The sequence below is a fragment of the Elephas maximus genome, chromosome 9 (genome assembly GCF_024166365.1).
Source record: "Elephas maximus indicus isolate mEleMax1 chromosome 9, mEleMax1 primary haplotype, whole genome shotgun sequence".
In the NCBI taxonomy this organism is placed as follows: Eukaryota; Metazoa; Chordata; class Mammalia; order Proboscidea; family Elephantidae; genus Elephas; species Elephas maximus.
Genome location: NC_064827.1, coordinates 106,498,529 through 106,513,349, shown reverse-complemented (window position 1 = coordinate 106,513,349; position 14,821 = coordinate 106,498,529). Strand labels below are relative to the sequence as shown.

General features: G+C 38.0%; 1 protein-coding gene across 3 annotated transcripts in view; it reads left to right on the top strand.

Annotated features, from left to right (window-relative positions):
- FANCC (FA complementation group C) overlaps positions 1-14,821 on the top strand; it is a 304,040-nt gene that overhangs the window by 213,166 nt on the left and 76,053 nt on the right. The window lies entirely within an intron of this gene.

Sequence of the window (14,821 nt, the reverse complement as noted above, 5' to 3'; positions counted from 1 at the left end):
TCCCACACTGCTCAGCCCAGCCCAGCTGTGTATTGTGTGTGTGTGTGTGTGTGTGTGTGTGTGTGTGGTGCACACAGAGTATTTACAAGGCAGCAGATATTTGATGTGCACATATAACCTATCTTAAGAAACATAAAATTCCAAAACCCAGACTAAACAAATCAAATAGATTCAGACAAATTAAAAAGCAATCAGTCACATTGCAAAATGTTTCTTCACCCTGTGAAAGAATTCACAGTGGTTTTCATTGGTGAGCATTTCGTTTTTAACAGATCGCTAGCTCAGAGAATCTGGAGACCAAGGGAGTTTGTGAATTCTCTGTAAAGCTATTGCCAGTTCAACCTCTGTCAGAAATGGTCTTCACCCTCAGCCTTTAGGAATTCTCTGCATCTAACGCTTAAAGCAGAGCCCTGGTGGCGCAGTGGCTAAGAGCTCAGCTGCTAACCAAAAGGTTGGCAGTTTGAATTCACCAGTCGCTTCTTGGAAACCCTGTGGGGCAGTTCTACTCTGTCCTATAGGGTTGCTGTGAGTTGGAATGAAGTTGATACCAACGGGTTTTGTTTTGGCTTGGAACCCTTAAACTGAAGTCTATTTGTAGGATAAGTAGAGGGGCTGAGTGCCAAGCAGACAGACTAGGGAGGAGTGGGGTGGAAGGGCTCATCTGTGCTCAGAGGAGAGCAGGGCCTATGCCCAAGGCAAGAAGGGAGAGAGATGTTGTGCATGAACGTATCAGACGGTTATTCCACATGCGCAGAGTACTCAGGAGTGAGAGAAACGACGTTTGGAATGCCAGGGTCACAGGCTGCCTGCTGCTCTGCCTGTGCAGGAGTCGTTGCCACGCTTGAAATGGCTGCCTTCCTTAGTCCCTGCAGTGAGCATTCATTGGATTTCTGTTGTGTGCAAGGCACTGTTTATGTGACACAGATACAAAGCTACGTAGGATGTGTTCCTCAACCTTCAGGTGCTTGCAGACCACAAAAAGAGATGGCAGTAAATGGACAGGGCAGGGCTGTAACAGGAGGAGTATGAATATCACGGAACTCAATGAGAGAAAACTCGCTAAGTATTCTGCTGAGTGCCTAACACGCTTTGCTAGTGTACATTATTCCGTAACAAAATATACTGTTGTTGCTTGACTCTACAGGAAAAGTATCTAATAAGTAATTCTTCTTATCATTACTTATTGTATACTTTTAACAACAATAAAACAAAAAATCCATTGCTGTCAAGTCAAACCATCAGTTGCTCAAATGAAAGTTGAAGATGAAGCTGAAGAAAAATTAAAACAAGTCCACAAGAGCCAAAGTATGACCTTGAATATATCCCATTTGAATTTACAGACCATCTCAAGAATAGATTTGATTCATTGAACACTGATGACCAGAGACCAGATGAGTTGTAGGATGATATCAAGGACATCATACATAAAGAAAGCAGAAGGTCATTAAAAAGACAGGAAAGAAAAGACCAAAACGGATGTCAGAAGAGACTGTGAAATTTGCTTTTGAATGTCGAGTAGCTGCAGCAAAAGGAAGAAATGATGAAGTAAAGGGACTGAATAGAAGATTCCAAAGAGTGGCTCAAAATGACAAAGTAAAGTATAATGACATGTGCAAAGACCTGGAGTTAGAAAACCAAAAGGAAAGAACACAGCATTTCTCAAGCCGAGAAAACTGAAGAAAAAAATTCAAGCCTTGAGTCGCAATATCGAAGGATTCTGTGGGCAAAATATTGAATGACATAGGACGCATCAAAAGAAGAGGGAAGGAATACACAGAGTCACTGTCCAAAAAGTAGTAGTCAATGTTCAACCATTTCAAGAGGTAGCATATGATCAAAAATCGATGGTACTGAAGAATGAAGTCCAAGCTGCACTGAGGACATTGGCAAAAAACAAGCCTTCAGGAATTGACAGAATACTGACTGAGAGGTCTCAACAAACGGGTGCGGCACTGGAAGTGCTCACTCATCTATGCCAAGAATTGTGGAAGTCAGCTACCTGGCCAGCCGACTGGAAGAGATCCGTATTTGTGCCCATTCCAAAATAAGGTGATCCAATAGAATACAGAAATTATTGAACAATATTAGCATTGCGTGCAAGTAAAATATTGCTGAAGATAATTCAAAAATGGTTGCAGCAGTACATCAACAGGCAACGGCCGGAAATTATTAAGCCAGATTCAGAAAAGGACTTGGAATGAGGGATATTATTGTCGACATCAGATGCATCTTGGCTGAAAGCAGAGAATGCCGGAAAGATGCTTTTCTGTGTTTTATTGACTATGCAAAGGCATTCGACTGTGTGGATCATAACAAACTATGGATAACATTGTGAAGAACAGGAATTCCAGAACACTTAACTGTGCTCATGAGGAACCTGTACATACACCAAAAGGCAGTTGTTTGAACAGAACAAGGGGATACTGTATGGTTTAAAATCAGGAAAGAGGTGCATCAGGGTTGTATTATGTCACCATACTTATTCAGCCTGTATGCTGAGCAAATAATTCAAGAAGCTGGACTGTATGAAGAAGAACATGGCATCAGGATTGGAGGAAGATTCATTAACAACCTGTGTTATGCAGATGACACAATTTGGCTTGCTGAAAGTGAAGAGGACTTGAAGCACTTACTGATGAAGATCAAAGACTAAAGCTGTAGTATGGATTATACTTCAACATAAAGAAAACAAAAATACTCACAACTGGATGAATAAACAACATCATGATGAATGGGGAAAAGATTGAAATGGTCAAGGATTTCATTTTACTTGGATCCACAATCAGTGCCCATGGAAGCAGCAGTCAGGAAATCAAACATATTGCATTGTACAAATCTGCTGCAAAAAACTTCTTTAAAGTGTTAAAATACAAAGCTGTCACTTTGAGGACTAAGGTGCACCTTACCCAAGCCATGGTATTTTCAATTGCCTCATATGCCGGTGAAATCTGGACAATGAATAAGAAAGACGGAAGAAGAATTGCTGCCTTTGAATTATGGTGTTTGTGAAGAATATTGAGTATACCATGGACTTCCTAAAGAACGAACAAGTCTGTCTTGGAATAAGTACAGCCAGAATGATTCTTAAAAGATAGGGTGACAAGACTTTGTTTTATGTACTTTGGACATGTTATCTGGAGGGACCAGTCCCTGGAGGAAGACATCATGCTTGGTAAAGTAGAGGATGAGTGAAAAAGAGGAAGTCCCTAAAGCTAGCAAGCAGCCATCTAAGATGCATCAATTGGTCTCAACCCACCTGGAGCAAAGGAGAATGAAGAACACCAAAGACACAAGGAAAATAAGAGCCCAAGAGATAGAAAGGGACACATAAACCAGAGACTCCATCAGCCTGAGACCAAAAGAACTAGACAGTGCTCGGCTACCACCAATGACTGCTCTGACAGGGAACACAACAGAGAATCCCTGATGGAACAGGAGAAAAGTGGGATGCAGAACTGAAATTCTAGTAAAAAGACCAGACTTAACAGTCTGACTGAAACTGGAGGGACCCCAGAAGACATGGCCCCTGGACTCTGTTAGCCCAAAACTAAAACCATTCCCGAAGCCAACCCTTCCAAAGATTAAACTGGACTATAAGACATAAAATGATACTGCTGAGGAGTGTGCTTCTTAGCTCAAGTAGACACATGAGACTGTGTGGGCAGCTCCTGTCCAGAGGCGAGATGAGACAGCAGAGGGGGACAGGAGCTGGTTGGATAGACATGGGAAATACTGGGTGGAGAGGAGGAGTGTGCTGTCACATTGTAGGGAGAGCAACTAGGGTTACATAACAATGTGTGTATAAGTTTTTATATGAGAAACTGACTTGAGTTATAAACTTTCACTTAAACCACAATAAAAAAAAAAAAAAGGAAGACACTCAACAAGATGGACTGACATTAGTGGCTGCAACAATGGGCTCAAACATAGCAAGGATTGTGAGGATGGCGCAGAAGCGGGCAGTGTTTTGTTTTGGTGTACGCAGGGTCGTTATGGCTCCATACTGACTCAATGACACCTAACAACAACAATATAATGTGTTTTGGTCTATGTAAGTTTAAAATGCTTATATGTAGTTATACCTATCAATACCTCCCAAGATGGTATGGCTAACACATATTGAGTACTCACACTGTGCCAAGTGCTTTACATACAAGACAAATGTAACATTCAAAGGAAATGTAAGAAATTGGTGGTATTTTAGCCCCATTTACGGGAAAATAAAATAAAATAATTTCTGCAAGGTCGTAGAGCTAATATTTGGCAGCATCAAGTTTAGACTGAGACCTGTCTGACTTCAGAGTGTGCATTCTTAATCATTGCCTTTTATGTCATGTTTAGGAAGTCCTTCTCTACTCCAGGGCTGTGGTGATGTACTGATCAAGAGCTCTGGCTGCTAAACAAAAGGTCAGCAGTTCGAATCCATCAGGCACTCCTTAGAAACCCTATGGTGCAGTTCTGCTCTGTCCTATAGGGTTGCTATGAATCGGAATCGACTTGACGGCAAGGGTTTTTTTAATAGAGGTATTTATTTATGCTTGCTTTATCTAGCACTTTTAAGGTACCACCTCCTAGGTATAAAATATTATTTTTTCTGAAAATTTAAAATGTGACTATAGATCTGCAGAAACACCATTTATTGAATAATCAAGCCATTTTTCACCTTCTGATTTGAAATGCCACTTTTGTCTTGTTAAATCCTTCTGTATTCTTGGACTCGCTCTTCTGTTTCACTGAGCTGATTGCTTCTGTTACACTGCAATACTGATTTAATTGTCTGGTAGGGTAAGTTTTTTCCTCAGAAATTTTATTTTTTGACAATTTCCTGATTTTTATTCTGTATTTGTTTTTCCTGCTGAACTTTAAGATCATTTTGTGAAATATTTAGATGGAAATTATACTAAATACATAGCTTAATTTGGGGATAATGACATCCTTATACTGTATAATTTTTCTGTCCAAGAACACGATCTGATTAACAGGTATTATAAATCAAAGATGAGTACCATATTGTTGTTGTATGCTGTCGAGTCAACTCCGACTCATACAGACAGACTAGAGCTGCCCCATAGAGTTTCCTAGGCTGCAGTCTTTACAGGATCAGATAATCAATTCTTTTCCCCCGCAGAACCACTGGTGGGTTCAAACCACTGGCCTTTTGGTTACCATAGTATGAATTAAAAAATTTGAAACTTAAGTATAATGAAATGAAAATTAAAAGCAAGAATGGTAAAATGTTAACATTCTTGGGTGTGAATAATGAGTGTTTGAGTATATGAACATCTGTTATAGTATTCCCTATGCTTTTCCAAATCTTTGAGTATTTTTTAATAAAGAATTTAATTATAAATATAGTAAAACTCACAAGTATATACATTTAGATAAAACTGACTTTCTGATTTTAGAAAAAGGAAGAAATCCCTGGTTGACAGAATTAGAGCGAGAACCCAAAGCCAGAGAGTGAGGTTGAAGTTCATTCTGCAGCAGCCCAGAATGTAGTGGATCCACAGGGAGGCCCTAGCTGTTCAGGACTGGGGTCCTAACCTCAAGCAGGAACAGGAGAGGGGACATGGGCTTTATCTTCAGACCCAGAGCTTAAATTTTTTCATCAAATCTCAGTCCATAAAAAGCTGTCATCTCCGAAAATGTCACTAAAAGAACCAACGAATGCTCAGAGAGGCAGTAGAATGCTGCTCTGGATGGTGAACTCCAAGCTCATTCCATGATTAAGTGTTTGCTCCTGATTTCTCCCGTACGTTACGGTAACCCCAAGCCAAGTAACCAGCATAAAACCAGGACTGGTAGAAACCTTGGGACCTTACAGAAGCTAACACAGACTGCTGTTCAGGGACACTTCCAGAACTTGTGGTACATAGGACTCCAACAGGGACAAAAATACTGAGCAGGATTTAACAATTTAAAAAATTACAAACAATGCGAGGAAACTAGATAATATGAAGAAATGCAGGTAATAGAACAATTGAAAAGAGAATATAAAATAAGTAACTAAATGACTTATAATGACTCGAGAGTTTCTTAAAAGGAACATAAACTATAATGAAATATCAAGTCGCTCCGGAAAAGAAAAACAACAGGAAAGTTCCAAAAAGTATGCGATAGAACTTAATAAAAACATAGAGTCAGTGAAGTTCATAAAACTAATAAACACAGCTGAAGAGAGAATTTGTGAAGTGGAAGATGGAAAGGAACCAGAATATAGCACCAAGAGATAAGATGGAGCATATGAAAGAGAAGTCAAGAGACGTGAGAGATAAAATGACACACTCCAACAAATCTAAGAAGAGCTTCATACGGAGATAATAGTGAATATGAGAGAGAGACATTCAAAGAAACAATCCAGGGACTCCAAAGAAACAATAGCTGAAAAATTTCCAGAACCGAATAAAGACATGGGGCCTCAGATCAAACACATCCTAGCAAACACAGAAAATCTGGACAACAAAGAGAAATTTTCTGACAACCAGGAAGAAAACATATTACTCACAAAGGAATGTCTGTTAGATTTTTAACAGACTTTTCACCAACTTAAATATAGTTCTAGACAATGGAATAAATATCTTCATAGAGGTGAGGAAATGTGACAGTCATCTTGAATTTCCATTGTCAGCTAAACTATTCAGGAATGAGAGTGAAAGAAAACCTGAGAGAATTTACTATTCACAAACTCCTTCTGAAAGAATTTCTTCCTTTCAGAAGAAGAAAGTAAATCCTGAAGGAGGGAATAGGATGTCAGAAGCAGTAATGAGAGGGGGAAATGGTAAATCCAAATAAGCACAGGCTATTAAAAAAAATAATTATGACTGTGAGGGAATATTATAAATAAATTAGAACTGAAATACTGGATAATAACATGAGAAATGATAGGCTGATTCTCAGAGTTAAAATGTCTTTATAATATTTGTGAAGTGAATATATATTAAATGTTGTGAAGAAACAAGTTCCTGTTAAAAGGTTAAAAGTAAGCACCTCAAGAATAGAAATAGAATATGTAACTTCCAAACTTTAGATAGAAATAAAAGGAATAAAGGAAGGCAATACTTGAAAGGCAGGAAAAGTAAAAAAAGAAAGAAAAAAAAGCAAGTAAAACCATCGTAAATTAAACACAAAATAAGGTGGTCAAAACAAACCCAGTGCCATTGAGTCAATTCCGACTCATAGTAGAACTGCCCCATAGAGTTTCCAAGGAGCGCCTGGCGGATTCGAACTGCGGACCCTTTGGTTAGCAACCGTGGCACTTAACCACTCTGCCACCAGGGTTTCCAAATAAGGTGGTAGAATTGTCCAAATACAGCAGTTATCACAAAAATTTAAATGGATTTGGCACAGCTGTTAAAAAGATAGAGTTTCTTGGATTGGATTTAGAAAAAAAAGCTAGCTAATACTGTTTAGAGTCACCTAAGTACTGTTTAAAGAGTCACCTAAAACATGGTAAAAAGGATTCAAAGTAATGATATGGAAAAGTATATGACAGGCAGAATACTAATGAAACAAAACTCGTATAACAATATTAACATTATACAAAATAACTTTAAAGAAAAAAAAACAGTACTAGAATCAAAGTGTTATTAGTTAATAAAGACAATAATTGTGAACCTTTGTTAGGTTAACTCAGAAACATAAGGTGGATATTGACAGAGCTATAAGACTTTGTAAAACCATGATGGAGGATCTTGATGTAGCTCAGAAATTCTTAGATTATCCAAAAAATTAGTAAGGATATAGAATATGGGAATGAATTAATTAACAGCTGTCATCTAATGGAAATATATCAAACCTGTACCCCCAAATCAGCCCTGGTGTCGCAGTGGTTAAGCACTCAAGCTGCTAACCAAAAGGTCGGTGCTTCAAACCCTCCAGCCTCTCCAAGGAAGAAAGATGTGGCAGTCTGCTTCTGTAAAGATTTACAGTCTTGGAAACCCTGTGGGACCATTTTACTCTTCTCAACAGCAGTGGGTTTGGTTTTTGGTTTCTATAGGGTCAGTATGAGTCGGAATCTACTTAACGTAAATGGGCTTTATACCCCCAATTAGAGCGTTTGGTTTCTCTTGAAGCACACATACAACATTTGCCAAGCCTGGCTAAATTTTAGGCCACAGACGAAGCCTCAACAGAGCTTAAAGAGTTGATATCATACTGTTTACACTTTCTGACCACAGCACAATAAAATTACAAATCAGTTACAAAAGAGCCCCCTTCACCAGTCAACATGTGAAGAATGTAAAAAACAAAACAGGAACACCCAAATAATTCACAAAGTCAAAGAAGAAATTGTAAAGGAAATGATGAAATGCTTAGACCTGAATGACAGCGAAATTACTGCACATCAAAACTTATGTGATGCAGCTAAGAAAGAATGCCAACCTATGTTAATCATCTAACATTCAACCCAAAGAGTTAGAAAACAACAGCGGGGTAAACACAAAGAAAAACACAGAGAAGAATAGAACCAGAAATTAATTGAATAAAATACAAAAAACAATAGAGAAAATCACCAAGCAAAAAAAACTGATTCTTAGTAAAATTAACAAAAATTTAAAGAGACAGAAATTTCTGGTCAATAAAAAGAGAAGGTACATGAAAAAAGAGATACAAGAAAAGTTAAAATCATAATATAATTAACAACTTTATACAAATATATTTGAAAACATAGGCAAAATTCATAATTAGTAAATATATCCATGGTACTTGAATTGACCTCTACCAATAAAATTTTTTTCATCAGAAAATTACCTTTCTTCTCCCCACAAAAAATATCAGGTGCAGGGAGTTTCCAAAATGAGTTTCACCAATTCCACATGCAGTAGTCCAAGAATGGGGGAAACAAAAGAAAAAGCTATTTTATTGGGCTAGCATTAATTGATACTAAAATGAAACAAGGACAGTACAAGAAAAGAAAATTATAGGCTATTAAAAATTTTGAATCTACATACAAAAGTGCCACCTAGGGACTTTGCAAATCATATGTAAACTTTACCTCAAAAAATAAATAACTACTAAACTCTAGTTAATTGTATGAAAACTGAAGGATTTAATTGATGCGTACTGGTGTCTGCAGCTTACTTTCTGAAGTGCATCAAAAAAAATAGAATGGTATGATAAGCTGAATTATGGCCCTCAAATATATCCACGTTCTAACCCCTGGAAAACTCATTGCCAGCGAGTTGATTCTGACTCAGCTATCCTATAGAACAGAGTAGAACTGCCCCATAGGGTTTCCAAGGAGCGCCTGGTAGATTTGAACTGCTGACCTTTCGATTAGCTACAACGAGCTACAGCTGCTAACCATAAAGGTCAGCAGTTTGCATCCACCAGCCACTTCCTGGAAACCCTACAGGGCAGTTCTGCTCTGCCCTGTAGGATCGCTATGAGTCAGAATCAACTCAACAGCGACAGCTTTTTTTTTTTTTTTTTTCTCCTAAACCCCTGGAACCCGTGAGTTTTATCTTATGTGGCTAGCAAAATTTTACAGATGTGATTATCGTGGACCATCCAGGTGAACCCTAAATATAATCATAGGTATCCTTATAAGGAGATGTAAGACAAATGAAGGCACTGTGACAATGGACACAAGATGCTACTCTGGCATTGATGGAGGAAGGGCACACCAGCCATGGGATGCAGCTCTAGAAGCTGGAAAAGGCAAGGAAATGGCTGTTTCTTAGAGCCTCCAGAGGAAGTATGGCCTTCCTGACACCTTGATTTCAGCCCAGTGAAACTGACTTCCAATTTCGGACCTCTGGAATTGTAAGAGAATAAACATGTGTTGGTTTAAGCCACCGATTTTGTGGTAATTTGTTACAGTGACAATAGCAAACTAATACAGATGGATTGATGGATGGATATAAGGATGACTAATTGGATAGACATGATAAAGCAAATATAGCAAAATGTTACTTGGGGAATCTAGTGTTGACTATATGGATATTCACTGTATGAGTCTCAGTTTCCCTGAAATGCTCCTTAAGAAAGTGAAAAGACAAGCCTCAGACTAGGAGAAAATATTAACAATACCTATGTCTAACAAATAATTGGTATCTAGAATTTATAAAGAAATCTTAAAACTCTACAAAAAGAGGAGATGCACCTCAACTAAAATTAAAGAAAAGATTAGGACACTTGCCAAAAGAACATGTATGAGTGCCATTAGCACATCAAAAGATGCTTGGTATGTTTAGTTATCAGGAAAATGCAAACGCAAAATCAAATATGATACCAGTGTACACTCCTTCTAATAGATCAAATTAAAACACTGACATTAGCATGTGTTAGAGAGGGTGTGGAACACCGAACCTCCCACACAGTACTTGTGAGAGCTACAAATAGTGCAACCGCTTTGGTGAACAGTGTGGCAGTTTATTATAAAATTAAGCATATGCTTATCGTAAACCCCAAAACCAAATCCATTGCCGTTGAGTTGATTCTATCTCATAGTGACCCTATAGGACAGAGTAGAGCTACCCCACAGGTTTCCAAGAAGCAGCTTGGTAGATTCAAGCTGCCGACATTTTGGTTAGCACTTAGCATACAATCTACCAGTTCCACTCCTAAGTATTTACCCAATGTTATGGAATGAATTGTGTCCCCCCCCAAAATATGTGTTGTAAATCCTAACCTCTATGCCTGTGGTGGAAACCCTGGTGGCAAAGTGGTTAAGTGCTATGGTTGCTAACTAAAAGGTCAGCAGTTCAAATCCACCAGGTGTTCCTTGGAAACTCTATGGGGCAGTTCTACTCTGTCCTATACAGTCGCTGTAAGTCGGAATCGACTCGATGGCAAATGGGTTTGGTTTTTATGCCTGTGGTTATAATCCCATTTGGGAATGAGTTTTCTGTTATGTTAATGAGGCAGGATTAGTGTAGGATGTGTCTTGAGTTAATCTCTTACAAGAGAGAGAAAGAGCAGATTAGGCAAGCAGAGATGGGGAAAGAGAGATGCCAAGCCACATGAACATGGCCCAGGACCAGAAGATCAGAAGAGACAAGGACCTTCTGCCAGAGCTGACAGAGACAGAAATCTTTCCCCTAGAGCCGACACTTTGAATTCGGGCTTCTAGCCTCCTAAACTGTGAGAAAATAAATTTTTCTGGTAAAGCCAGTCATTTGTGGTATTTCTGTTATAGCAGCACTAGATAACTAAGATGCCCAGGATGAATGAAAACATGTTGCTGTCGTTAGTTGCCATTGAATCAGTTATGGATCGTGGCGACCCCATGTGTTACGGAGTAGAACTGCGCCATAGATTGCCAGGCCTTTTCTTCTGTGGTACAACTGGGTGGGTTTCAACTTCCAACCTTTAGGTTAGGAGCTGAGTGCAAACCATTTGTGCCACCTAGGGACTTAAATGAAAACAGGTCCTCACAAATACTTGCATACAAATATCCCTAGCTGCTTTGTTTGTAATAGTTGAAAACTGAAACAATCCGAATGGCCATTAACAAGTGAATGGATAAACAAACGAAAACTGTTGGCATCATTTAAAAAAAAAAGAAGACAAATCATAGACAGGGAGAAAATATTTTCAAATGATAGATCTCATAAAGAACTTTTATCCAGAATATATAAAAAACTCAGTAATAAGACAATCCAGTTAAAAAATGGGCAAAAGATTTGAATATACATTTTACCAAAAAATGTATACAAATGGCTGACAAGTACATGAAAAGATGTCAGCGTCATTCATTAATCATTAGGGAATTAAAACCACAATGAGATCCCACTTCACACCCACTAAATGGCTATGATCAAAAAGTAAGATAATGAAAAATGTTGGCAAGGAGGTAGGGCAACAAACCCTTATATGTTGCACGTGGGAATGTGAAATGCCACAGCTATGTTGGAAAAGAGTTTGGTAGTTTCTTAAAAAGTTAAGCACGAATTTGCCACATGACCTTGAATTTCCATTCCTAGGTATCTAAGTAAATTGAAGCATAAATGTCCACATAAATACTTGTATATACATATTCATAGAGGCTTTATTCAAAATTAAAAGTGAAGACAACCCAAACGTCCATCGCTGATGAGTAGATAAATAAAATGAAGTATATCCATACAGTGGAATATTATTCAGCCTTAAAAAGGGTGAGGGACTGACTGATACATGCTACAACATGGATGAACCTCAAGAATGTGAAAGAAGCTAGTCACAAAAGACCATGTATTATATGATTCCATTTATATGAAATGTCCTCAAAAGGCAGATCTCTAGAGCTAGAAAGTAGACTAATTGTCACCTGGGGTTGGGGTAGGAATGGGGATTTCCAGCAAATGAGCACAAAGTATCTTACTGAGGCGATGGAAATGTTCTAAAATTGTATTATGGCAATGGTTGCCCAACTCGGTAAATTTACTGAAAATCATTGAATTGTACATTTAAAATAAGTGGATTTTGTGGTTTAGAAAATACACCTAAAAATAATAATAATCCCTAGGTGGCATGGAGAGCATTTAGACACATTGATTTGTCCGGTACAGACTTTGATTTCACAGTGAGATGAGTAGATCTTTTGAATAATGTCATTTATGTATCGTAAATTACAAAATGTATCATAGAGTTAATGATATAAAAGAAAAAAAAATCAACTGAGAATGAACAAAACAATAAAAAAAAAAAGTTTTAAGAAATAGAAATGGAAAGACCAGTCACAGACCTGGAAGATACTTATAATCTATAAAACTGATAAAAGATTATTGTCCAAAATATAGAGGTGACTCCTGAAAATCAATCATGAGGGGGCAAACACTGTAATATGGAAATGGGTAAGGCATACAAGCAGTTTGTTCACAAAAGAGGAAAACTGAATGAGTAATAAACAAAGAAGATTCTAAACCTCATTTGTTTTCAGGAAAATGCAAACTACAACATCAGCGTATGGGGAAGAAGAATTCCAGGATGTTGCTGATGGCAACATACATAGACACAAACATTTTGCAGACCAGTTTTGTAGGAACCTGCAATTCTTCCTATAGGTTAAGGAGACTTGGATGGAACTGTTTGTAAAAGATGGCCTCAATCCTCGCCGTTATCTTCGTACAGAAATGAATAAGTGAATTTTGGTTTATTCACAGAATGGAACATTAATTACATGGCAGTTAAAATGAATGAACTAGGTCTACATTATCCAGATATATAAATTTCAAAAATGTCATGATGAGTGAAGCAAGTTGCAAAAAAGATGCTATTACTTACGTAAATTTTTAAAACAGTACATACACATAAAAGTGCTAAAACGGGACAGGAAGGATCTACACTGACTTCCGGGGCTTACTGCTGGGGAGGGCAGGAGGAAATGGAATAGGAGGAGGGTGTTCAATTGGCCCTGAAATACATATCAGTAGGAGGTTAGCATTTGTAAAATCTGGGCAATGGGTACACAGTTGTTGTAATGTTCTCTGTACTTTTCTATATACATATTTTATAACTAAGATTTTAAAAACTAAAATACAATGTTACCTAATACTATAAAAGAAAAAACAATATAATAGTTATTTCCTGTCTCAGGTTCTTGTTTTCAAAATAGCAGGAGTAATTCATGAACACCTCATCATTTTTTCAGCCTTAGATTGCTTAATATCTACTCCTGTCTGGAATATTTTTGTCCTTTTGTTGACATATTTTTCCACTCTTCCCATTATTTGACCTTACTGATCTCTTTTCAGACTATTTCATCTTTAGACTATTGTGCTCTTCATTTTATCATCCTGCAGTTCAGAAAGCCTCTAAGTTCTTCTGACCACAGTTAGGCGTGTCTGCTAGGAGATGTTGGCTGATACACTTATAGCTGAAAAACATCCGTTTGTGCCAGATGTGTCGTCTTGGGGGGCGGGTTAACCCTGGATTCATGCCTGCTTCTTCATCAGGGATGCTTTTCAAAAACAATATGGGCAAATTCCCTTGCACAGTACAAGGTCCAGTGTAAGATGTCCTCGATGGGCAGTCCAGCTGGCAATAGCAGCCAGGGCAAAACGACCATTGATTTGGTTAGACATTTAGGGCATTCTCTGTCAAAGCAAACCTAGGATATAATTAGTGAAATTCTCCACAGAATTCACCGAAAATCCCCGATGCCTGTGCTAGCAGCATGCCCCATTCTTGGCCACTGATGGATCTGACACTTTCCTAGTTTGCTCTATTTAGTGATCTTTACCACAAACCTTGTTTTTTTTTTTTTTTATTTCATGAATTTTTAATTCAGCAACATAACTGTTTTCCAGGTATTTTTCTGAATTGTTGAGCCGACACATAGTTTTTAGGAAAATCCAGTCTTTTGGCTGAGTTCCTTTATACTTATTGTGAGATCGGGTTTTAAGAAGCACCTTGATGCCCAACATGCTTTTTGAATCTCTTTATGAACTTTTAAAATCCTCCTTCAAGACTTAAAACCAGGAAGTTCTGTTCACGATTCAGAAAGGGACGTGGACCCCTGAAAGCTTGGGTGAGACTCCGCAGTTCTCTAGTGAATTATAAATTCAACCAAGTATATTTTCTTGAGTGGAAGGTGATTTCGTGAAGTCAGGTAATAGAAGACCATTGTGACAACATTTGAAAGACTACCGGACCAACGTACCCGAACCCTTAGAGTTGTTGCTCTTCCTAGTTACAACGATGAAACTATGTGTTTATAACTATAACTTTCCCCGAGAGCATACGTAAAGTTGTACATTTTTAAGGTTTACAAAATCAAAAAGATCGAATCAGAATACTGCATGTGGGCAAACTTCTTTTCAGCATGACTTGAATTGAAGATATTGCCATCCATTTATGAATCTGAGTTTTACCATTACTTTCCTTCTGCTAGTATGAC